General features: G+C 44.4%; 1 long non-coding RNA gene across 1 annotated transcript in view; it reads right to left on the bottom strand.

Moving 5' to 3' along the window:
- LOC141581942 (uncharacterized) overlaps positions 1-26,093 on the bottom strand; it is a 31,677-nt gene extending 5,584 nt beyond the window's left edge. Inside the window, exons 1-2 of the long non-coding RNA XR_012514768.1 lie at positions 25,274-26,093; positions 8,427-8,555 (exon numbers count right to left, since the gene is read on the bottom strand). This is a non-coding gene — a long non-coding RNA (uncharacterized LOC141581942). The remainder of the gene's footprint in view (positions 1-8,426; positions 8,556-25,273) is intronic.
- Between the last annotated feature and the right edge of the window lie 779 nt (positions 26,094-26,872).

The raw sequence follows: 26,872 nt of genomic DNA, 5'->3' as shown, positions 1-26,872 counted from the left end.
CCTGGGGTTCCCCAAATCCCTTGGGCTCTCCTCCCCTCAACACTGATCCCACTGTTTTAACTGGGCTCACTGGTCTGTCTCTTTTACTAGACACAAGCTTCTCAAAGCCAAGGTCAGGTCTCACACATTTCTGCAGCACCAGCAGCGTGCCTGGCCCAGAGTAGGTGCTCAGCGGACTTTGTTTTGTTGAGATAAAAGTCACATGCCATAAAATTCCCCCTTTCAAAGAGTATAATTTAGTGCTTTCTAGTGTATTCACAAAGTTATGCAACCATCACCGCTTTCTAATTCCAGAACGTTTTCGTCACCCCAAATAGAAACCCCATACCAATTAACAGTCACTCCTCATTTCTTCCTTACCCCCAACTCTTGGAAACCACTAAATCTACTTTTTTTCTCTATAGATTTGCCGATTTTGGATGTTTTATATAAATGGAATCATGTAATATTTGGCCCTTTGTGAATAGCTTATTTCACTTAGCATAATGTTTTCAAGGTTCATTCACGTTGTGGCATGTTTAAGTTCTTCATTCTTTTTTATGGCTTAATAAAGTTCCACTGTATGGATATACTACATTTTATGTATCCATTCATCAATTGATGGGCATTTGAGTTGCTTCTATTTTTGGTCATTGTGAATATTGCTGTTCAATATAAACATTTGAGTATAGGTTTTTGTGTGTACATATACTTTCAATTCTCTTGGAGTAGAATTGTTGGATCACAGGGAAACTTTATGTTCAATTTTTTTAAGGAACTGCCAGACTATTTCTGAAGTGGCTGCTGCACCATTTTACATCACTGCGAGCATAGTGAGAGGGCTCCAATCAGTCCACATCCTTGACAACACCAGTAATGGGCTTTCTTTTTTTATTATATAGCTTCTCATGGATGTGCAGTAGTCAATGGACCATCAACAAATGAGTGAGTGGCAAGCTGATGGATGGATGGATGGGTGGATGGGTGGGTGGATGGATGGGTGGATGGATGGGTGGATGGATGGATGGATGGATGGATGGGTGGATGGATCAATGGGTGGATGGATGGATGGATGGATGGATGGATCAATGGGTGGATGGATGGATGGATGGGTGGGTGGATGGATGGGTGGGTGGGTGGATGGATGAATGGGTGGATAGATGGATGGATGGATGAATGGATGGATGGATGGATGGATAAATGGGTGGATAGATGGATGGATGGATGGATGAATGGATAAATGGATGAGTGGATGGATGGATGGATTGATGGATGTATGGGTGGATGGATGAATGGATGAATGGATAGATGGGTGGATGGATGGATGGATGGATGGTTGGATGGATGGGTGGGTAGGTGGGTGGATGGATAGATGGATGGGTGGATGGATGAATGGATGGATGGATGAGTGGATGGATGGATGGATGGATAGATGGATGGATGGATGGATGGATGGGTGGGTGAATGGATGGATGGGTGGATGTGTGGATGGGTGGATGGATGAATGGATGGATGGACATATGGGGGTAGATGTCTGACCCTGAGCTCTGAGCTCTGATTTTGGTGGGAGAGTCTGCTCTCCTGGGGACCTGCATCAAGTAGAGACATAGCAACTGCAGCCTGCCCCGACCATGCCTTTGTTCTCAGTGGCTCTTAAGCACACGGGCGCTCTGGATTCCCCTAAGCCCATGGAAGGCCCTGGAGGGGGCATTCTGGGTGGCACAAGCTCTATTACTCATCAGTTTCAGTTTCATCTGTGAAATGGAAAGAGAAAGAGAAATGGCATACAAGTTTCAGCACAGAGTGCAGCACATTGCAGGTCTGCAATAAATGGGAGTTTCCTTTTTCCAGTCTGTTTCTCATCCAATGTGTACATAAATGCCCCTCCACTAATTATCTACTGGAAAAGAGCTTGAGAAGTGAGGCAGTGGAAAGGGTGGAGGACAGGAAAACCAGGCAAGAGATTTATATATGGCAGGAAGCTGCAGCAGGTTATCAAGTGTGTGGGAGTCACAGAGCAAACCCGGGAGGATCGTCGCAGGCTTCAGAAGGGGATCTCCTCCAGCCATTTGCATCCTCAAGCACCCCTCTTACTGTCAGGAAGACCTAAGCCTCCTAATTAGGCCTTTGGATGGGCAGGGGAGAAGGCAGCATCTAACTAGTGCTGATCTGAGATCAACTGCAGGTCCCCATGCAAACCCCACGGAAAGGTGAACCCGATTCCAAGGCAAATGAATTTTATCCATTATGCCAACCTTCATAGACAAGGAATGGCTGCTCAGAGCCTTGCAGCAAGATGGATGTTAAAGTTCTGTGTTTTTAAGGCTCAGTGGGAAAAAGTAGCCACCCACATCTGCCCTGGGCAGATGACCAATGACCCGTATTTACTGCCTCTGTTCTAGACCAGTATAAGATTAGCTGTCTGTTGGGTAATTTCAATGTAAATAGTTTGTTACTTGGGGCAGCTGAAAGGTCCAGATGAAAGAAGAGGGGATTAAAATAAATTGCTAGAATGGGGGAGTGCCCACCCCAGGCTCCAGGCTGCAGTGAGCATTGAGTGCTTAGTTTATGGAGTGCTCAGCGGAGGTTGTCACTAACCTCTTATGAGAGGCCAGCAGCACCATGAGCCAGGCCCACTTTGGGAAGATTCTTGGCTCCTTGTGTGACTCAGCTTCCTTGTATGTAACATGGGGACAACAGGGACATATGTCACAGGGCTGCTGTTTATCTTGCCAAGTGATGTCATGCACGTGGATGAAGAAGGGAATGTGGGAAATACCTGCTCTCAGTCTTGCCCGAAGTGAAAACTGAAACCTGCAGTGGCTTGAGAGAGGTGGAGAAAACGCGAGAAACACAGGCAGCTCTGTGACTGCAACTTTGCTCCAGGTCCTGGTTGTGTCTTGAATTCCACATCCATTATTTTGCCTTGAGTACTTAACTCCTATCTGGAAGAACTCCTCTTTAACCCATCTGCCCTGGCCTGGACTACTTCTGAGGGGTTTCCTGGGCCTGTCTCCCTGCTGGGTATCATGTGACCCCTGCAGTTGCCTGGACAAGGGTGGGCGCGTCACCAGGGGCAGCCAGTGGCCTCAGAGGTAGCCTGGAGGACCCTCAGACTCTGCAGGTTTGAACTGGAGACAGAAGAGGAGTGGTTGATAGCAGGGCTGATACCCAAAAGCACCCGCAGAGAGATGACAGATGGAGCGCAGTGGCGTGCAGAAGCAGCCTGCCGTGGGGTGCGCAGGGCAGGTTGCTGCAGGAGGAGCAGGGACTGAGGGGTTGAGCTCCGGACCACGATGCCACAGCCCAGCAGGGTGGAGAGAACCCAAGCCCTAAAGAAGTGCCTTCAGGGTCCCAAACTCTCCCCAGGCTGCATGATTCCTGCCAAGTGGTCCAGCTTCCTTATTGCCCAGAGTATTTTACCATAACCTCTTGCTCTCTGGAGGAAACCATGTGAGAGACTTTCATTTCTGCAGCTTGGTGACAGAGCCTGGCACAGACACTATTGGTTAATTGAGGAAGTCTGCTGTTTTATGGCACACTGAGAGCAAGCAGTTTGCAGGGATTGAGGAAGGAAAGATGTATGGATGATGATAAGGGACGACCCTGGAAAGCACCCTGATACGGCACTGGCTGGGCTTCTGAGAAGCTGATAACTTTGCCGAATTTCGTTGGAAAGGCTATCAACCTTTTATAGCCCTATAATGACTTTTACAATTGCATTTATGATCTCTTGGTGAACCCATCAGTCCACGTAGAACATGGAGACTCTTGGGTTTTCTCCCAATGAGATGAGAAAGGTTGAATCACTTGCATGAGATTACCTGGCAATTACCACCTAACTCAGAGAATCCTTCAGGGAGATCCTCAGGTCCCCTGTCCGTCTGAATATACTTTTCCCCATGTAACTCAGAGTGTCAGGAGGATGAAGGAGGATTCCCAGGACAAGTAGCACCTAAACAGGGTTTGGTTTGTTTTTGTTTTAAGACAGGGTCTCACTCTGTCGCCCAGGCTGGAGACAGTGGTGGGGTCACAGCTCTCTGCAGCCTTGACCTCTTGGGCTCAAGTGATCCTCCTGCCTCAGCCTCCTGAGTAGCTAGAACTACAGGTGCATGCCACCACACCTGGCTAACTTTTTTTTTTTTGGGGTAGAGATGGGATCTAGATTTGTTGCCCAGGATGATCTCAAACTCCCGGGCTCAAGAGATCTGCCTCCCAAAGTGCTGGGATTACAAGTGTGAGCCACCGCACCCGGCCTCAGCATCTTTTTACACGCTTGTGTATCTTCCTTGGTGAAGCTTCTATTCAAACCTTTCCTCAATCTCTAAATTTGTTTATTTTTTCTTTTCTTTCTTTCTTTCTTTCTTTTTTTTTTTTTGAGATAAGGTCTCCCTCTATTGCCCAGGCTAGAGTGCAGTCGCAATCTTGGCTCACTGCAACCTCTGCCTCCTGGATTCAAGCGATTCTCCTGCCTCAGCCTCCCAAGTAGCTGGGACTCCAGGTGCCTGCCACCGTCAAGGACTAATTTTTGTATTTTTAGTAGAGACATGGTTTCGCGATGTTAGCCAGACTGTTCTCGAACTCCTGACCTCAAGTGATCAACCTGCCAAAGCCTCCCAAAGTTTTGGGATTCTACCATGCCTGGCCCCAGTCTTTAAATGTGTTGTTTCCTGACTGCTGAGTTTTGTGGATTCTTTCTATAGACTGGATACAAATCCTTTGTTGGATATGGGGTATGCAAATATTTTCTCCCAGTCTTTTCAGTTTCTTAAAGTGTATTTTGCAAAGCAAAAGTGTTACTTTTAATGAACTACAACTTGTCAATGTTGTTTTGTATGGATCACTGAGCAAAGTTTTGAAGAGCACATTCACTGAGCTGACAAGAGGAAGGGAGTTCCAGGCAAAGCAAACAGCACATGCAAATGCACGGAGGCCTGGGAAAGCGGGCTGGGGTTGGGGAACTCTAAGTACAGTTGATCCTTGAACAATGTGGGGGTTATGGGAACTGATCCCTGCACAGTCTAAAATCTGTATAACGTTTGAGTCCCCAAAAACTTTACTAATAGCCTACTGTTGACCAGAAACCTTATTGACCTGACAGTTGATTAACACATATTTTGTATATGTATTAAATATTGTGTTCTTACAATAAAGTAAACGAAAGAAAAAAGTTATTAAGACAATCGTAAGTGGCCGGGCAAGGTGGCTCATACCTGTAATCCCAATAATTTAGTTGAGGTAAGAGGATCACTTAAGGCCAGAAGTTTGAGACTAAGCTGGGCAACAAAGCGAGACCCTGTCTCTACCAAAAAAAAAAAAATTTTTTTTAAATTAACTGGGCACAGTGGTGCATGCCTGTAGTCCCAGCTACTTGGGAGACTGATCTGGGAGGATCATTTGAGCCCAGGAGTTCTAGAGTGCAGTGAGCTATGATTGTATCAATGTACTCCAGCCTGGGCAACACAACAAGACCTTGTCTCAAAGAAGGAAAATCGTATAGAAGGGAAAATGTGTTTACAATTCATTAAGTGGAAGTGGATCACAGTCAAGGTCTTCATCCTCGTTATCTTCATGTTGAGGTGGTTGAGGAAGAGGAGTGGTTGGGTTTGCTGTCTCCTCTCAGGGATGGCAGAGGTAGAAGAAACTCCACTCATAAGTGGGCCTATGCACTTCAAACTTCTATTGTTCAGGAGTCAACTGTAGTTTCAATATTGCTGAACTACAATATTGTACACTCAATGTTGGTTCACTACAAATTTGGTATGCTCCTCAGTACCAATTTTCTGTATTAGTTGATATGTATTGCCATAAAGGAATACGTGAGACTGGGTAATTTACAAAGAAAAGAGGTTTCTTTGGCTCACATTTCTGCAGGCTGTACTTGAAGCAAAGTGTTGGCATCTGCTTTAGGTGAGGGCCTCAGGAAGCTTCCAATAATGGCAGAAGGCAAAGGGGAGCCAGTATGTCACATGGGGAGAGGGAGCAAGAGAAACGGGTAAGTCCCTGACTCTTTGGCTCTTTTTAACAAGATCTTGCATGATGTCAAGAATGAGAACTCACTCATTAACATAAGGACAGCCTTAAGCCATTCATGAGGAATCCGCCCCCATGACCCAATTTCCTCCTATCAGGCCCCACCTCCAACACTGGGGATCACATTTCGCACAAGAGTTGGAGGGAACACGAAGACACTAGTGTGTGCAGCCATGTGTGTATCTGTGTGTGTGTGTGTGGCTGGGAGGGGAAGGGAAATGACGGGATCATAGAAGGGACCAGATCTTGGGGACCGTGCCAAGGAGTGTGGGCCCCTCATCCTGTAGATAAGAGCTACCCAGGGGCACGGCAATTGCTTACTTTTCTTTTTGTTAACTTTTTAATTATAAGAATTATATATGCCAGGCACAGTGGCTCATGCCTGTAATCCCAGCACTTTGGGAGGCTGAGGAGGGTGGATCACTTGAGCCCAAGATTTCGAGAGCATATTCACTGCCTGTCTCTACAGGGCAAAACCCTGGTTAAAAAATTAGCCAGGTGTGGTGGTGCATACCTGTAGTTCCAGCTACTCAGGAGGCTGAGGTGGGAGGATCACCTGAGCCCAGGAAGTTGAGGTTGCAATGAGCCCAAATCACACCACTGCACTCCAGCCCAGATGATAGGAGTGAGGCCCTTTCTCCAAAAACAAAATTTAAAAATTACATATAATGTATTGTAGAAAAATATAGATCAACAAAAATATGTTTAAAACTCTATATAATTCTATCACCCAGAGGGTAGTTACACTATTATCATTTAGGCTGGTTCTTCTATTCACACATACACACACACACACACACACACACACACACACAATTTTTCTATAAAAATTAGATCACTCCACTTGCACTGTTTTGTAATGTGGCATTGTTTTTGCTTAATAAATAATATATGTGACTGGTTTTTCATGTCATTATTCTTTCACTGAATCATTTTTTGTTAAGATAAACTTTTTTCCTTTATTATAATTTAATGTAATATTTCATGCATTCAAATTAAAGCATTACATTACAAATGTAATCTTATGAATTACCATGGACTCCCATCTGGCTACAGGATGAGAAAAACCTACTCCCATCATCTCGCTAGGCTAGCATATATTTAGTTCTTATTATGCGTTAGATAATGTCTTTATGTGCAGTAACTCCTACCGCCATCAAAACAATTCTCTGAGATGGTGATATTATTATCACCATGTTACTATGGGGAAAGGCACAGAGAGGTTAATCAGCTTACCCAAGGTCACACAGGGGATGAATGGAAGGAGTAGGGCTGGAAATGTTGAAGACAGGCTTGATGATGAATGCATATGGAAGGTGAGGGGGCAGAGGTGTCGGCAGTGACTCCTAGGTTTCTGGCTGTTGAGACTGAGGAGCAGGGATGCCCCTGACTGAGACAGGAAAGGCAGGAAGAGAAACTGATTTAGGAGTAGAATAAAATCAGGAACTCGATGTTGGAGGCATTAACGTGAAAGGACCTATGGGACATGAATATGGAAATGAAAGAATGACTATAGAACGAGGAAGTGCGTGAATGACTTGATGAATGACAAATCCCCAGTGAGAGGGTTTGGATCTGTGTCCTTGCCCAGATCTCATGTGGAATTGTCATCCTCAGTGCTGGAGGTGGGCTTGGTGGGAAGTGATTGAATCGTGGGGGTGGATTTCCCTGCTGGTGCTGTTTTCGTAATAGTGAGTTCTCACAGTTGTTTTAAAAGTGTGCAGCACCTCCTCCTATTCTCTCAGTCCTGTGCCTGCTCCTGCTTTGCCTCCTGCATGAGTAAAAGCTTCCTGAGGACTCCCCAGAAGCAGATCCCAGCATCACGCTTCATGTACAGCCCGCAGAACTTTAAGCCAATTAAACAACTTTTCTTTACAAATTACCTAGTCTCTGTTTTTGTTGTTGTGGTTGTTGTTTTTAGACAAGGTCTCTGATGGCCAGGCTTAAGTGCAGTGGCACGATCTTGGCTCACTGCAACCTCCACCTCCTGGGTTCAAGAGATTCTCCTTCCTCAGCCTCCTGAGTAGCTGGGATTACAGGTGCCAGCCATCGTGCCCAGCTAATTTTTTAATTTTTAGTAGAGTCTGGGAATCACTGCGTTGGCCAGGCTGGTCTTGAACTCCTGACCTCAGGTAATCCACCCACCTCGGCCTCCCAAAGTATTGGGATTACGGGCATGAGCCACCACGCCTGGCCTAGTCTCAGGTATTCCTTTATAGTAATATGAGCATGGACTATTCAGGCAAGGTTATTCTCAGCACAGCAACAGACAGCTCTGGCCCGTCATGTTAGAAGGGCGTAGAGCTGAAGTGTAACGATGAGAAGGTTCACAGCTGCTTACAGCAGGTCAGGGCAGAGGATGCACAGACACACAGGATGGAGGCAGGTTGTTTTCAGTGATGTTTACCAAGTACCTGGGATCCTGCAGCTGCTCCATCTGCAAGTGGTTGCTGCTCTCTCTCTTGGGAAGATTCCTTCTGATCTTGGCAGTAAGATTTGGGGTGAAAGCTGTGTCCAGAACTGGGTCCTGCCACCCCAACACCCTGCGGAGAACAAGGCACATTCCTTAGCACTCAGGATAGGAGAGAGGCGGAGGGATGGGAGGTTTCAATCCCCTTTCTCAGGAGACAAAGGGCTCTTCATGATTTAATTAAAATGCCCATCAAAACCTCAGAAGATAGGGGTTAGTTGGGATGAAATAAAAATAGTTGGAGTGAACACATTACAATTTCATTTCATTTCAGGGATATCTATGAGGTTCTAATATTAGAGAAAGACTTAATCCATCACTAAATTCCCATCTGGCCTGCCACACTGGGGGCATTTCTGAAGATGTCCAACTCTGTTTTGAGAAGCTTGGAGAGTCCACTCCAAGCTTTGTTGTCCTTTGTTTCTCTGTTGAAGGAGAACCAGAGTGTGACAGTGTCTGGTATGTGGCAGGCACTGAAGTAATACGTGCAGAAGGAAGGAGGGAGTTCCTTCTCTACTCCTCTAAGACTCAGATTTAGAATTTGCCTAATTTTGGGGCAAGACAAAGCCTTGAGAACTCCACAGAGGTGTCCCTTTGCATGGACAACTTTCCCTGCAGATAACACGACTCACTTCCGGGCACTTCCAGTCTTTGCTCATGTGTCACCTCCTCACTGTGGCCAGCCCTGCCACCCCTATTTAAAATGACAGCCCTCCTACCTCCGACCCTCCTGACCCCCACCCTCCTGATCCCCACCCTTCTGACCCCCCCAACCCCCCTCCTGACCCTCACCCTCCTGACCCCCACCCTCCTGACCCCCCACCCTCCTGATCCCCACCCTCCTGACTCCCACTCTCCTGACCCCCCACCCTTCTGATCCACACCCTCCTGACTCCCCACCCTCCTGACCCCCCACCCTCCTGACCCCCACCCTCCTGATCCCCCACCCTCCTGGTCCCTACCCTCCTGACCCCCCTCCTGACCCCCACCCTCCTGACCCCCACCCTCCTGACCCCCCACCCTTCTGATCCCCACCCTCCTGACCCCCACCTTCCTGACCTCCACCCTCCTGACTCCCACCCTACTGATCCCCCTCCTGACCCCCACCCTTCTGACCCCCCTCCTGACCCCCCTCCTGACCCCCACCCTCCTGACCCCCACCCTCCTGACCCCCCACCTTGCTCTGTGCATCTCCCCCAGAGCTCAACCTCACACCCTACATCATCACTTATATATTTTTTGTTTATTGTCTGTTTCTCCTCACTAGAATGAAGGCCCCACAAAGGCAGGGATTTTTGTCTGTTTTGCTCATTAATGTATACGTGTGCTGTGCATAGTGCCTGCCTCAATATATATCTGTTGGACAAATGCATCAATTAATAAGGCAGAGGAGAAATTTTTTGTTAACTGCAATTACTATTGCTTTCCAAAGAGAGCAGGCCCCAAAGATAATCCCGGGATGCTGGAGCCCGCAGAGCCGAGGTGCCTCATCCCCAGGCACAGCTGCCCCACAGACTCCAGGTGCTCTGGAATAAACCCCGAGTCAGGGAATGAAATACTCTTCCGGCAGCAACTCGAGGGCCCAGACTCTCACTCCCTATTTACCCCCGGCTCAGCGCCCACCAGCCAAGTCCAAATCCACACAGGTTGTTCCCACTCTGGCAATGGTGGGGAAAAAACCAACACCCAGTGCCCAGAAGATCAGTGTGATGTACACAAAAGCCGCTTTCTTGCCTTTTGCAAACGCAGCGTGGCTGCCCAGGCTCACTCATGTAGCCAGAGAGCAGGCTCTGGGGAGCGGTCCAGGAAAGCGCTGGACAGTATTCATCTGTCTGGAAAATATTAGCCCACAGTCTGATGTCTTCAAAACCTGAGCCAGGTCACCCGTTCTGTCACTGACAGAAATAAACCGTTCTTGGTCTTGAAACACACAGGATTTTCCCCAGTTACTGCTGCTGCTAGCATTGGCTTACTTAGTCTTTCAGGATTTAGAGCCTATTTTCCTCCGGAAGCAAAAATTTGGCTTGGGCGATATGAAAAGAAATGAAAACATTTTTAAATGCACAGTTAGGTTCTTTTTCCTAAGGGTAGTTTCTTGGAAATCTCTGGTTTTTCCAGCAACAGCTGAAAAATCAAGGCCTAATGTGATACTCCCTAAGTGTTACAGAGTCAGAGAACTTTACAGATGGAAAGAATCAACCTCCCTTCCCTGGATGGCCTTCATTTCAGATGACTGCAGCCCATATCATCTAGAGCCACTCCCCTTCATTTCTTCCTCCTGGCACACAGTCTAGAGACCCTGCCCAGCTTTGAAAATACTACCGGCATTCAGATTTTATTTAAAGAGTAGACCTCGACCATACTTGCAGCCTTCCTATCACAATGTACGGAGGACAAGATGATTTCACATATGAACTATAATAAACATTGACTCCTGCCTCACATCAAACAGAAAAAGGAATTAAGATGGATCATAGGCCTAGATGTGAATGTGAAGATTGTAGACCTTCCTGCTTCTAGAGGAAAACAGGAGAGTATCTTCACGATCTTGGGGCAGGCAAAGATTTCTTAACCAGAACACAAAAAGCTCTAACCGTAAAGAAGAGATTGTTAAATTGGACCTCATAAAAATGTAACAGTCATACAGCTAAAGACTTTGACAGTTTCAAGTGTTCTTGAGACTGTGAAGCAACTTTACTAGTGGAGTGTACTTTGGGGCCACTACTTTGGAAAACCGTTTGGCAGTATCTACTAAGACAACAACACAAAACGAGTGCACAGGTTCACTGAACACAGTGCAGCCCTAATCATTGTATCCAAGAGTGGAAATAACACAGACACCCATAACAGGAGAATGGGTAACTAAATACATTGTGCTATATTCATAATTATTTCCAATTCTCATTATAAGTCATAATTCTTTTTTTTTGAGGTAGAGTTTCGCTCTTGTTACCCAGGCTGGAGTGCAATGGCGCGATCTCGGCTTACCGCAACCTCCACCTCCTGGGTTCAGGCAATTCTCCTGCCTCAGCCTCCTGAGTAGCTGGGATTACAGGCACGAGCCACCATGCCCAGCTAATTTTTTGTATTTTTAGTAGAGACGGGGTTTCACCATGTTGACCAGGATGGTCTCGATCTCTCTACCTCGTGATCCACCCACCTCGGCCTCCCAAAGTGCTGGGATTACAGGCTTGAGCCACCGCGCCCGGCCATAAGTCATAATTCTTTATGTCGTGTATTTATGGTGATTTATAACAAATTATTGTACAGCAGAGGTTGGTGAACTGTGATCCACAGGCCAACCTGTAGCCTACTTTTTGTTTGTGTATTGTTTATTCCTGCATTTGAGCTACAATGGCAGGGTTGAAAAGTTGTAACAGAGACTATGACTTTTATAACCAAAGGTATTTATTATCTGGTTCTTTGCAGAAATAGTTTGCTGACCTCTGGTATACAGCAATGGAAAAGTCAGACTCTATTACATGCAAAAACATGGATGGATCTCGCAGACATCATGTGGAGCAAAAGAAACCAAATATGGCTGGGCACAGTGGCTCACATCTGTCCTCCCAGCACTTTGGGAGGCCGAGGCAGGTAGATCACCTGAGATCAGGAGTTCGAGACCAGCCTGGCCAATATGGTGAAACCCTATCTCTACTAAAAATACAAAATCAGCTGGACCTGTAATCCAGCTGATTTTGTATTATGGATTATGGTGGCTGGCACCTGTCCCAGCTACTCAGGAGGCTGAGGCAGGAGAATCACTTGAACCTGGGAGGCAGACGTTGTAGTGAGCCAAGATCATGCCACTGCACTCCAGCCTTGGAGACAGAGTGAGACTCTGCCTCAAAATAAATAAATAAATAAATAAATAAATAAATAATAAGCCAAATACAAAAGAGTACAGCCCATGTGATTCCATTTACACAAAGTTCCAAGACAAGCAAAATTAATCCATGGTGATAGAGGTCAGAACAGTAGTTAAAATAGTGGCAGGGAGATATGAGGAAGGGGGCTCAAGGAAGCCTATGCTCTATATCCTGATGGGGGCAGTGGCTCAACAGGAGTATAAGTAAGTAAAAATCCATCAAGCTGCGCAATTAGATTTTGTGCACTGCACATCACTTCTACCCTCATTTTTTTAATAAAGGGAACAACTGCCGGTCTCCAAGCAGGGCCGGCCACATGCAAAGCAAGAGGTGCCGTTTCCTCCTTCACCCCCGAGATCAGATTCAGTAATAGTGGGGCCATGCCATGGTCCCTTTCTGCATAGAGCATCCCCAGATGGTGGCTTTTCTACCCACAGGCCACCACATACAATATCACTTAACCCCATCAACCTGGCTCCAAATTCCTGCGTCCAGCTGATGGTGCCAAAGCCAACTTTCCACATCTGGTCCTCAACATTTAGTCCACTTACAGACCACCTAGGGGCTTGCTAGCAATGCTGATTCCAGGCCCCTCCTCTCCCAATTCCTAGTTCTTTTGAGTCCTGGGCAGGATCCAGGTGATTTTGATGCAGATAGGCCAGAGGCTATACTGGAGAAATGCTCTGTGCCCGTCGAGGGAGTGGGCGTGAGGATGCAAAGCGGAGAAGGCAAGACAGTGAAATTGCTCTGGACCAGAAAGGGAAGAAGGAGAAAGCTGAGAGGAAGATATAGTGGAAGAGGAGGCGAGCGAGGCTGAGGGAGAGCAGGTGATGAGGTGGCCTTGATGAAGTGATGAGGTGGCCATGCGGTGTGTGAGTCATGGGAAACATGTTTCCTACCTCTCCACCAAAGAGCTGGTAACAGACCTGTTTCTTACTAATATGCTGTGAAGTTGGCACTTGCAGGGTGTGTTGAAGGGCTGAGTCCACCCCTACAGGGTGAGAAAAGAGACTGTCCAGAGAGGTTCTGTTCTGTCGCATGTGGATTTGATTACCGCAGAGGAAAACGAGTATCATCCTCCTTGCAGCACTTGGGTTCAATCATTCCCATCAAACCTTCTGGCTTTCTTTTTTTTTTTTTTTTTTTTTTTTTTTCTGAGACGGAGTTTCGCTCTTGTTACCCAGGCTGGAGTGCAATGGCGCGATCTCGGCTCACCGCAACCTCCGCCTCCTGGGCTCAGGCAATTCTCCTGCCTCAGCCTCCTGAGTAGCTGGGATTACAGGCACGCGCCACCACGCCCAGCTAATTTTTTGTATTTTTAGTAGAGACGGGGTTTCACCATGTTGACCAGGATGGTCTCGATCTCTTGACCTCGTGATCCACCCGCCTCGGCCTCCCAAAGTGCTGGGATTACAGGCTTGAGCCACCGCGCCCGGCCCTTCTGGCTTTTTTAAGATGGAGTCTCGCTTTGTTACCCAGGCTAGAGTGCAATGACACGATCTTGGCTCACTGCAACCTCCACCTCCTGGGTTCAAGCGATTCTCCTGCCTCAGCTTTCCGAGTAGTTGGGATTATAGGCATGCCACCACGCCCAACTAAATTTTGTATTTTTAGTAGCGACGGGGGGTCTCACCATATTGGCCAGGCTGGTCTCGAGCTCCTGACCTCATGATCTGCCCACCTTGGCCTCTCAAAGTGCTGGGGTTATAGGTGTGAGCCACCGCACATGACAACTCTCTGGTTTTCTTCATTTGGTCCAGCTTTAAAGTTGCCTCAGCCCACATTCAGTTACATGTGTAGGTGTGTATGTAGATTCCTGAGCAGGCCCCTGTGGGCAAGACCAACTAAGCCAGATGATGTGTTGTGAATGTAAGGGTGGGCATGAGATAAACTACATTAAAGAAATTGATGGCCGGGCGCGGTGGCTCAAGCCTGTAATCCCAGCACTTTGGGAGGCTGAGGCGGGTGGATCACGAGGTCAAGAGATCGAGACCATCCTGGTCAACATGGTGAAACCCCGTCTCTACTAAAGATACAAAAAAATTAGCTGGGCATGGTGGCACGTGCCTGTAATCCCAGCTACTCAGGAGGCTGAGGCAGGAGACTTGCTTGAACCCAGGAGGCGGAGGTTGCGGTGAGCCGAGATCACGCCATTGCACTCCAGCCTGGGTAACAAGAGCGAAACTCCGTCTCAAAAAAAAAAAAAAAAAAAAAAAAGAAATTGATGATGTCTCTGTAACTTACAGACAAAAAGCAGGTCTTTAGGGACTGATACGTTATAACCTCCAAGGTAGATGTTTAAGTTTAAAAGGCAAGGTGTTTTAGTATAACATGATTTGTGAACAATCGGTGGGGGAAGGATGCATCTGTAGGTTTTTATACATTAAATGTCTTAGGAAGAAACACCGAGAACTGGCAGAGTGATGGGCTCCAAGAAAGGAAATTGGGCATGGAAGATAATCAAGCTTGGGAATAAGACCTTTTTTTTTTTTTTTTTAAGTTACAGGTTCTTACTCTGTCACTCCTGGTTGGAGGGCAGTGGCACCATTATAGTTAACTGCACCCTCAAGCTCCTGCGCTCAACTGATCCTCCCGCCTCAGCCTCCCACGTAGCTAGGATTACAAGAGTGTACCAGCACACACAGCTAAGTTTTAAAAAGTTTTTGTAGAGATGGGGTCTCACCACATTTCCCTAGTTGGTCTTGAACTCCTGGGCTCAAGCAATACTCCCACTTTGGCCTCCCAAAGCACAGGGATCACAGGCATAAGCCACTGTGCCCAGCCCAATTTTTATACTATATTCTTTGATGCTGTCTTTTTACCTACATAAATTTTACTTACTCATGTTTAAGCTGTGCCTGGCAGAACAAACATACAGCAGATGTTGTCTGTTCAGGCTATTGCATCTTATCTGAATTCTAACAGCTCCTTATAAAGAAGGTTACTTTGATGCAGCGAAGCTTAGGTAAATAGACTCATAAGAGTTACCCAACAGAGTCTCTGCTACCAAGCCCAGGGTTTGGCCCATGGCATCAGCATTCTGAAACTCTATTTGAGAACCCTTAGTATCCCACCAAAATTTTAATAAATACTCCTCCAGAACAGGGCTCTGTGACCAATAAGTTTGGGTAACACTTAAAATTAAGTGTTTAAGTATTAATAAGCAGGTTATTTACTGAAGAACTTATCATCTATAGGTTTTTATGTATTAAACGTCTTACGAAGAAACACCAAAAACTAGCAGAGTGATGGGTTCCTAGAAGAGAAATTGGCATGGAAGATAATCAAGCTTGGGAATAAGACCATTTTTTTTTAAACGACAGGGTCTCGAGGGGTCAACACATATCCATCAAGAACAGGCTGTTTGCACTTTTGCAGATCATCTTTAGTTTCCTCTTTTTCGAAAGGATTATTTATTGTATCAGGGGCCAATATGGAGCAGTCAGTCTTAAGCCATGGGGGCAGGCAGTCCCGACAGCCATCAGAATGTTCAGGAGTTTACAAAAGCATAGCCCATTACAACCTTTACAGTGCCAATGCATCTGTGGCTCTAAGATAGAGTAGCATTTCCCAAGTCATTTGGCTGCATGGAAAATAACTTTGGAGATACTGTGTTGCTGTATAGGACAGGAATGGTTAGAGGAAATCATCTGTTTTTAGGCTGGTCTCCATCAAAGAGAACATCTTCAAACTAGACTGTGGAACAGTCTTGGGCCTGATGGTTAAGAGGGAGATAATGAGTTGTGGAAAGACCGTGAAGTCTTTCATGGTCTTAGTACTAGATCTTAGGTACTAGGTCTTCGATCCTAGTACTAAGACTAAGATCTGAATTCAAATTCTGACTCCTTGCAGAACGTCAGTTTCCTCATGTATTTGTTGGCGGACTAGCACCTCCTTCATTTCATTGATTTAAGATTTAAATGTCAGTGGCTCCAATTGCCACCTGATAGTTTCTCAGGGTCAGTTTCCTTTCTGTATCAGTTAGGATGTTTTCAGTGGCAAATTGCAGATTGCAGATTGCCAAACGTAATTTGGTGCAAACAAACAAACAAATATAAATAAAGGGAATTTATCAATGTAAGCAAATGTCCAGCAGGGTTTTATCAGAGTTTGTGATGTCCTTAGAGCAGGTGAGAATTCTCACCACCAGGGAGCCTAATGCGCAGCCCTGGAAGAATTCTAGACTAATCATTGTATTGATGATCTACAAGTGCCTTGATCATATCCCTAGGGGTCAACACACATCCATCAAGAACAAGCCATTTGCACTTTTGCAGATCATCTTTGGTTTCCCCTTTTTTGAAAAGATTATTGTATCAAGGGCCACCATGGAGCAGTCAGTCTCAAGCCATGTGGGCAGGCAGTCCTGGCAGCCATCAGAATGTTCAGAAGGAGTTTACAAAGGTATAGCCCAAAAGCCTACAGTTTTACTAATAGAAACTGCTGAAAGTAAAGCCTACAAAATCTCTTTGGCTTGTAGAGATATTTTAAAAACTGGAATATTTAATTATGGCACAGGGCATGGGCAATAAGAAACAAAAAGTTTAAGAAGCACAATCACGGATGTCCCATAGCAGAATAACAGCTGCCGCTGATGGAAACACTGTTTTAGATCCATGGAAAACACACAGAATTTTGACTTTTCCATTAAAGCACAACTTTAAGTTTTTTTTATTAAGGTGCATTAGTTGTATGTATACTGCTCAGTGGGGTTTTTGTTTTTGTGTTTGTTTTTAGTTTTAATTTCTTTTTTTCAGACATGGTCTCATTCTGTCACCCAGGCTGGAGTGCAGTGGCACAATCTCAGCTCACTGCAGCCTTGACCTGCCAAGCTCAGGTGATCCTCCCACCTCAGGCTCCTGAGGAGCTGGGAATGCAGGTGTACACCACCACACCCGACTACTTTTTGCATTTTTTGTAGAGATGAAGTTTTGCTGAGTTGCCCTACCCAGGCTGGGCTCGAAATCCTGGCATCATGTGATCCACCTGCCTCAATCTCCCAAAGTGCTGGGATTACAGGTATAAGCCTCTGTGCCAGGCCTGCTCAGTGAATCTTCACATACATACATATCTGTACCCATCACTCAGATCAAGATATAAGACACCTCCCCTTCATGAATGCACCAGTTTATGAAGGTTCCTTCATGCCCCTTCCTCGTCCACCTCCTACAGTGACCAGCACTCTGATTAATTTTGCCTGTTCTTGAACTTCATAAAAGTAGAATCTCATAGAATGTACTCTTGTGTCTGGCTTTCTTAGCTTATTGTTATAGCCAAGAGAGGTACCATACTGCTGAACGTATTATTAATTAATTCTTTTTCATTGCTATGTAAATTTATTTGATAGACATTTGGGTTTTGCAGACATTTTGTTGCTACCTTTTATCATAATGCCAACAAAATACTTATGCTAACATCCAAGTTAGTGATAAACTATTGAATACTTTTCTTCTAAGTTTGAAAACAAGACAAAAATATCGATTACTGGCTGGGTGTGGGTGGCTCATGCCTGTAATCCCAGCACTTCAAGAGGCTGAGACAGATGGATTGCTTGAGCCCAGGAGTTCAAGACCAGCCTAGGCAACATAGCAAGACCCTGTCTCTGCAATAAATAAATAAATAATTAATTAATAAAAATAAAAGTTAGCCAGGAGTGTTGGAGTGCACCTGTAGTCTCAGCTACTCAGAAGGCTGAGGTGGGAGAATCACTCTTGCCCTGGAGGTCAAAGCTGTAGTGAGACGCAGTCACGGCACTGCCACTCCAGCCTGGGTGACAGAGCAAGACCCTGTCCAAAAAAAAAAAAAAAAAAAAAAAGAAAAAGCCTACTATCAGCACTTCTATTCAACACTTTATTAAGAGACCTGAGTTCTGGCCTTTACCCTGCCTTTAACTACCTAAGGACCTTGAATAAGTCAATTAACCACTCTGCTTCTTAGTTTCATCATCTTTAAAAACAACTGGATAATGCTTAAGATCCCTTCTACACATAAGTACCAAGCAAATGCACCTTTTTTTTTTTTAAAGTGATACACAACATGGATGAATGTTGAAAACATTATGCTAAGTGAAATAAGACAGACGCAAAAGGACTATTTCCACTTACATAAGGTATCCAGCACAGTCAAATTCACAGAGACAAGCTAGATCAACCAGGGGAGAAAGGAGAGAAGACTCAACGAAGATCAGAAATGAAACATTACTACTGATTTCACAGAAATCAAAAGGATTATGACAGTGCTTTGAACAACTGTAAACCAACAAATTGGATAACCTAGATGAAATGGACAAATTCCCAGAAACACGTGCTACCAAGACTGAATCATGAAGAAATCAAAAAATCTAAATAGACCTATAGTTTTAATAAGGAGATTAAATTGGTAATCAAAATAATGCCCAACAAAGAAAAGCTCAGGATCTTATGGCTTCAATGATGAATTCTATCAAACATTTGAAGGAGAATTAACACTAATCCATCTCCAACTCTTCCCAAAAATTGAAGAGAAGGGAATACTTCCTAACTCATTCCATGAGGCCCTGATACCACAGACACAGGCACTGCGAGAAAACTGCAGACCAATACTCCTGATGAATATTGATGTGAAAGTTAATGAAATATTAGCAAACTGGATTCAACATCATATTAAAAAGATCATATTGAAGGCCAGGCGCGGTGGCTCAAGCCTGTAATCCCAGCACTTTGGGAGGCCGAGGCGGGTGGATCATGAGATCAAGAGATCGAGACCATTCTGGTCAACATGGTGAAACCCCGTCTCTACTAAAAATTCAAAAAATTAGCTGGGCATGGTGGCTCGTGCCTGTAATCCCAGCTACTCGGGAGGCTGAGGCAGGAGAATTGCCTGAACCCAGGAGGCGGAGGTTGCGGTGAGCCGAGATCGCACCATTGCACTCCAGCCTGGGTAACAAGAGCGAAACTCTGTCTCAAAAAAAAAAAAAGATCATATTGAAAGAATGAGCTAAAGTAATTAAGCAAGAAAAAGAAATTAAAGGCATCCAAATTGGAAAGGAAAAAGTAAAATTATCTCTGTTCACAAATGACGTAATGGTATATGTAGAAAACCCCAAAGAATCCATAACAAAACTATTAGAACTAAGAAAGGATTCAGCAAAATTCCACAAAACAAAATCACACAGAAAAATCAGTGGCATTTCTCTACACTAAAAATGAACAATCAGAAAAGGAAATTAAGAAAACAATTCCATTTACAACAGCACCAGAAAGAATAAAATACTTAGGAATTAACTGAGGAAATGAAAAACGTATACACTGAAGGCTACCAAAATATAGCTAAAAAAAATTAAGACATGATTAAAAGAAAAGCCATTCGGTGCCTTTTCACTGGATTGGAGGACTAATACTGTTAAGATGTCACTCCTACCCAAGTGATCTACAGACTCAATGCAATTCCCATCAAAATCCCAAATGATATTTTTTGTAGAAATAGAAACACTTATTCTAAAATTCATATGAAATCCCAAAGGACTCTGAATAGTTAAAACAATCTTGAAAGAGAAGAACAAAGTTGCAGGTTTTCACAGATACTTTTTTCCCACCGCTATGTGACCTTGGGCAAGTTACTGAACCTCTCTCTCCCAAGTTTCCTCATCTGTAGATGAGGATAACAACATCACCCACATCATAGGGCTTTTATGAATATCAAATGAATAAATGTATGGAAAATGCCTACAACACAGGCTGGAACATAGTAAGTACTATATAAAGAATAGCTGCTATTATTAATTTTTTCAATTAATGTTAATTCCTGGATGGCTGGGGAGCCTAGAGAATTTCTCCAGAGATATCTGGCTCTCTTGCAGGTGGTTTAGCCAAATTACACCCATTTCTGAGAAGCATATTTTTTCTAGAGCAAAGACTTACAGCCAAGTGCCAAGAAAGTAAATTAGCCAGAGAACTGAATCACTTGACTCACCCAGACAGGGAAAACCCCACAACTGCCATGCTCAGAACTGCACAGGGTGCCCCAGAATGCACCAGTTTAATAAACTGGGGAAAATTGGGGAGCTTGTTTCCTATCCTCTGACTTGACATTGGCAGCAAGGGGACAGCCCCAGCCATTGCTTCCCAAAGCCAACTCATGTCCTTCCATTGACCATAAAATAGCGCACTGTCCTAGAGACAAGACTGTTACTCACCACCCCTGCCCTTCACCTGGCACCCTAAGAAGGATCCTGTGCCTTCCAAAGACACACAGCTAAAGAGAATTCATCACTGAGCTGTCCCCGCAAGTGGAAACTTTCTCATTAAGAAGGCTGGAAGCAGGAGATGGAATGTCTGCATTGAATTCTGTACCCTTTCCTTGTGCAAAGCATTGGTTATCAATCCAGAGAAGCTGGAATCTTCCCTGGGAACCGCCTACAGGAGTGATGGGGTCACTATTATTCTAAATATTCCCCTACAGGCCTTTGCAATGCAGTTCTTGCAGCTGGTTGCAAAAGTAGAAGAGAGAAGGCAAGAAACTAAATGAATCCCCAGCAAATGTGAATCAAGAAAAGTGGCCTTTGTATACAAGATTACACATTGGAACTGGGCCAGCTTGTCAGCTGGTTCGGGAAGCCCAGCCCAGGTTAGGACATTTGCCTTTGAGCCCAGGCCACTCATACAGGTCTGGCTGTTTGTCACCATCCCAGCAGGACCACATTCCAGGTGGAAATGCCAAAATGTGCACACTGGGAATTTCCAACAGCTGAAACTCCTGTTCAGTCCGTGAAGTCAGTGCTAGTCCTTGTGTCAACTCTAGCCGAGATCACCCTGGTTATTTCACTTTCTCTCTTGAGAGTAGCTCATAGAGGTAAACACAGTATTGAGCAACTAGTGGAAATAGAAGGAATGGGGGTTTTCTGGTGGCTGACTCAAGCTGGCTTGTTTGTGTCACCTGTATCGGCTGTGACTCAAAAATCCATCTTTCTGGAACTCAAGTCATTGTGAGCAACCACCTCTTATCCTTGAACCAAAGTCAAAAATAAATATGACATGGAATCAGGCATTGATGCAGGAGCTTAATTATAAATTGACTGCTCTCCCCAGAAGAAGAATCACTGATTCAAGCTTTCTTGATTTCACAATAAGTCTTAAGCCATTTTTGCTTCTGCAAAACCACAGTCGAAGACATCTCTGAGCAAGTTACCCCAAGTCTCTTACATGAGGATCTACGAAATCTAATTTTCCAAAAAGGTAATGCCAAGTAAATGTTTGCTTCCCCAAACAACAATGCTTCTTGTAAACAAACAAAATGCGGATGCTGCTACTTCTTCTTGTTCTTATTCTTCTTTGAAAATCAGGTGATTAAATTTATAGGGTCCACCATTTCTCTCTTTGCCTTGAGTGCTAGGAAGCCCAAAGTCAAATTTCATGCTCAAACTACTTATCCACATTTCTAATAGAATATTTCCCTCTTTGCCATTACGGAGCTTCCAGTCTCTTTTTAAATGCTTCATTTTCACCATATTTTAAGTTGTAAAACCCGTCAGGTCCTTTTTAAATAAAGAGGCAGAATAAAATTCATTAATTACTTAACAACTGGTTTGATTACTTAAACCTGACTTTGGGGTTGAGCGCCAACCATGCTACTTAAAATAGAATTGAGCACCTAATGTTCCTGCGACCTTTGTAACAGCTATTGTTCAGAAAGACTTGGCTGTGGGTGGGGTTTGGATTATTGATTTGAATCTGTTTCCTTGGAAGTGATTCCAGTTGATTGGTGAGGCTGAGGGACGGTCATTTTCTACACTCCTTTATTTGAAAGGATCATCTTTTGCATTACAGCCAGCAAGGCAAGCAGGTGCAGTGACTCAAAATAATCTTCCTTGCTCTCAGCAAAGCACATCACATAGCTACACACATCCACGTTCTTATCTTTCAGCCAAATTTTTACAACAAATAGCAGCCCTGCAAAAATCTCAACAAAACGAAAGATCCCCAAGTCCCGGGAATTAAAAGAGATCCACTTATTAGAACAATGGTTAACTAAAAAAGCAGCAGGACAGTTACAATATTTGGATTGAGCCCAGGATTGGTTAAAACAGGTTTACAACTGGTCTATTTTTTATTTTTTGAGACAGGGTCTCGCTCTGTTGCCCAGGCTGTAGTGCAGTGGTGCAATCTCAGCTTATTGCAACCTCCGCCGCCCAGGTTCATGCAATTCTCCTGCCTAAGCCTCCCAAGTAGCTGGGATTACAGGCACTTGCTACCATGCCTGGCTATTGTTTGTATTTTTAGTAAAGATGGGGTTTCACCATGTTGGTCAGGCTGGTCTCCAACTCCTAACCTTGTGATCCGCTCACCTCAGCCTCCCAAAGTGCCAGGATTACAGGTGTGAGCCACCGTGCCCGGCCTACAACTGGTTTATGAAATGAGTAAACATGGATCGTGTTCACAATGTTATGTTAGGGCCCACTATTTGCAAAATCAATCAATTGCAATCTATTCAATTAGAACCCTGGATTCACTGGAATTGTGAAAGTTGCTGGGACCAAAATGGAGTAACTTATGTCAAAACTCTAACAAAATGGAGTCAGGGGCCATGAAAGAAGGAGCCTGCATACCTGCACCCTGTCTTATCGCAAGCAATTCCTCCACCTCCTGCATGCGCACTTGTCCCACATACCGTACATGCCTTGCATGTACCCTAGAGCAACTTATCCGAAGAACTTCCTCAATATTACAGTGTTTTAGGTAAGCTGCCTACACCAGGGCCCTTAGCTAGCAATGACCGTCTCCACCAATGAACAAATGCCAACTCTTGTCATGAGCTTCTGTGATCTTGGCACTTTGTTTTAAAGCAACTTATGTGGCCCTCTTTTTCTCTCTAAAAGATTCTCCTCTGCCCCAACACTCCTGGATATACTTATGATCCATTACAGCCCACGTATCCTGAGGTTGTAATCCCCCACTATTCCCAGATAAACAGATTTGTTCTGGAAAGCCTATTCCTTTATTTTTAGGTTTATATACAATGGTGTCAGAAGTGGAATCCAAAGCAAGCTTCACCTCAGATAGACTGGTGGCCCCCAGGACTATGTGCTGTACCCACCAACACACTTGCACTCCCCACTTTCATGAGTTGTCCCTTTGTCTCAGTGAGTCTCCTCTCAAATTTTGGTTCCTCCTGAATTTTGGTTAACTTTATTCAACATCTGGTAATATAAAAGCGTAAAGGCCATCATCCTTCTGGTTTGATCTGCATATCTGGTTGACAATTTTGGTGAGTTAGATTTTTCTTGTTTCTGAACATCTTCCAAGGGCAAAATAACATAATCATGGGCACAGGTCAACACTATTTTGGTTCTCTGTCTACTGGAGCACACAGGTGATGAGGCCTGCCTCTGCAGATGCCTGATCAAAAGGTTGGCAGCCCCCAAGAAAACGGCTGAATAGAAATGTGGATTGTACCACATTTGTGGTGAGTGTATTTATGAAGTTTTTCCTTTTGTTCTTGGGAAATTAATATGAAACAGAATGGGATTCCCAAATTCTAAAACTTGAAGAGACAGTCCTTCTTTAGGGACTCCAACTGACTACATGTTCAAACATTGTAGCTCATTATCATGCACATTTTTAAACCAATGGGCAAATTACAGCAAAGATAATTTTAAAATATAATGGCCATTATCTTGAATGTTCCATATGAATCACACCACACTTTAAGAAGTGCTTTTAGCCGGGCGCGGTGGCTCAAGCCTGTAATCCCAGCACTTTGGGAGGCCGAGGTGGGTGGATCACGAGGTCAAGAGATCGAGACCATCTTGGTCAACATGGCGAAACCCCGTCTCTACTAAAAATACAAAAACATTAGCTGGGCATGGTGGCGTGTGCCTGTAATCCCAGCTACTCAGGAGGCTGAGGCAGGAGAATTGCCTGAACCCAGGAGGCGGAGGTTGCGGTGAGATCGCGCCATTGCACTCCAGCCTGGGTAACAAGAGTGAAACTCGGCCTCAAAAAAAAAAGAAGTGCTTTTAAAAATTAGGGCTTCCAAACTAGGCCACCTAGAGATGTCCACTGATGTGCAGAAGCTTCTAAGAAGATTTCCAGTTTTTTACTGTCTCTTTAAATTAAAAAGACTTTTTACAGAGAGCAAATAAAAAATTTAAGTGACTAATTGGTGAGAAAATAAAAGGATACAAAGGAGTATAATGGCTAATGTTAAAGACTCCTTAGTAGACCCCTCATAGGAGCCTGTGGGCCCCTCTCCACAACATGGAAATAAAGGAAAAGAGTTCCTACCAGGGAAATTACAGCTTTGTCTAAAACTCTTCCCTTAGCAAGATTTTTAAAAGCAGAAATCAGAGCAGTTAAAATCATTTAAACCCATCATAAATTCCTTTTCTCTGTAAATTCCTTTGATTCAAGAGAGAAACATTTATATTAATTTATTTAAATTATTTGTACATTTGAAGCATTATAAGAACTTATTAAGGCCGGGCACGGTGGCTCAAGCCTGTAATCCCAGCACTTTGGGAGGCCGAGGCAGGTGGATCACGAGGTCAAGAGATCGAGACCATCCTGGTCAACACGGTAAAACCCCGTCTCTACTAAAAATACTGAAAATTAGCTGGGCATGGTGGTGCGTGCCTATAATCCCAGCTACTCAGGAGGCTGAGGCAGGAGAATTACCTGAACCCAGGAGGCGGAGGTTGCGGTGAGCCGAGATCGCGCCATTGCACTCCAGCCTGGGTAACAACAGCGAAACTCCGTCTCAAAAAAAAAAAAAAAAAAAAAAAAAGAACTTATTGTTTGTTTGGCCTTCTCTCTTAAGCTAAAAAGGAACTATATACAGTCATGGGTCACTTAATGGCAGGGATAGTATGTTCATCCTTTCTCACAATGCTAATAAAGACATACCCCAGATTGGGTAATTTATAAAGAAAAAGAAATCATGAACTCACAGTTCCACATGGCTGGGGAGGTCTCACAGTCATGGCAGAAAGTGAAGAGGAGCAAAGGCACATCTTACGTGGTGGCAGGCAGGAGAGCACGTGCAGGGGAACTCCCTTTATACAACCACCAGATCTCATGAGGGAGAGCAGCACTGTAAGGAGAGCAGCACTGTAAGGAGAGCGGCACTGTGAGGAGAGCGGCACTGTGAGGAGAGCGGCACGGGAAAAACCCACCCCCATGATTCATTTACCTCCCACTGGGTTTCTCCCACAACATTCGGGGATTATGGGAGCTACAATTCAAAATGGGACTTGGCGGGGGACACAGCCAAACCGTATCAGATATGTTCTGAGGAATGCATCATGAGGTGATTCATCATTGTGCAACTATCATTGAGTGCACTTACACAAACCTAAGTGGTATAGCCGACAGCACTCCTTGGCTAGATGGTGCATCCTATTACTCCTAGGCTACAAACCTGTACAACATGTGACTGTACTGAATACTGTAAGTAACTGTAAGACGATGGTAAGCATTTGCATGCTTAAGCATAGAAAAGGCACAGTAAAAAATACGGTACAAAATAATGTTTTCAAAGGCATACCTGTAGAGGCACTTACCATGAATGGAGCTTGCAGGACTGGAAGTTGCTCTGGGTGAATCAGTGGGTGAGTGGTGAGTAAAAGTGAAGGCCTAGGACATTATTGGACACGACTGTAGACTTACTGTACATTTAGATGACACTACATTCATTTAAAATTTCTTTCTTCAATAATAAATTAACCTTAGCTTACTATAACTTTTTTACTTTATAAACTTTTTTTAAAACTTATAAGCTTATAAGCTTTTTCTATTAATTAATTTTTTTCCTTTTTAAACTGTTTTGTTAAAAACTAAGGCACAGGCCAGGCGTGGTGGCTCATGCCTGTAATCCTGGCACTTTGGGAGGCCGAGGTGGGTGGATCCCGAGGTTGGGAGTTTGAGATCAGCCTGACCAACATGGAGAAACCCTGTCTCTGCCAAAAATACAAAATTAGCCAGGTGTGGTGGTTCACGCCTATAATTCTAGCTACTCAGCAGGCTGAGGCAGGAGAATTGCTTAAACCTGGGAGGCGGAGGTTGTAGTGAGCTGAGATTGTGTTACTGCACTCCAGCCAGGGCAGCAAGAGCAAAACTCCCATCTCAAAAAAAAAAAAAAAAAAAAAAAAACTAAGGCACAAACACACATTAGCTTAGGCCTACACAGTGTCAGGATCATCACTATCACTGCCTTCCATCTCCACATCTTGTCCCACTCGAAGGTCTTTGGGAGAACAACATGCATGGACTGTCATCTCCGGTGACATGCTTTCCTCTGGAATACCCCCTAAAGAACCTGCCTAAGCTGTTTTACAGTTAATCTAAAAAAGGTAAGTACAAGGAGTATACTCTGAAATAACAATAAGAAGTATATTGTCCTATTAACATAGTCAATGAAAATGATTATGTTACTTGTTTATGTATGTATAGGAAATACACAAACCAGAAACAGTCATTGTATTATCATTATCAAGAATTATATACCTTATATAACTGTACGTGAGATATTCTCATACAACTGCAGCATG

Source organism: Saimiri boliviensis, chromosome 17 (genome assembly GCF_048565385.1).
Source record: "Saimiri boliviensis isolate mSaiBol1 chromosome 17, mSaiBol1.pri, whole genome shotgun sequence".
Classification (NCBI taxonomy): domain Eukaryota; kingdom Metazoa; phylum Chordata; class Mammalia; order Primates; family Cebidae; genus Saimiri; species Saimiri boliviensis.
The sequence above is the reverse complement of the archived record's forward strand: the minus strand, read 5'-3'. Positions and strand labels throughout refer to the sequence as shown.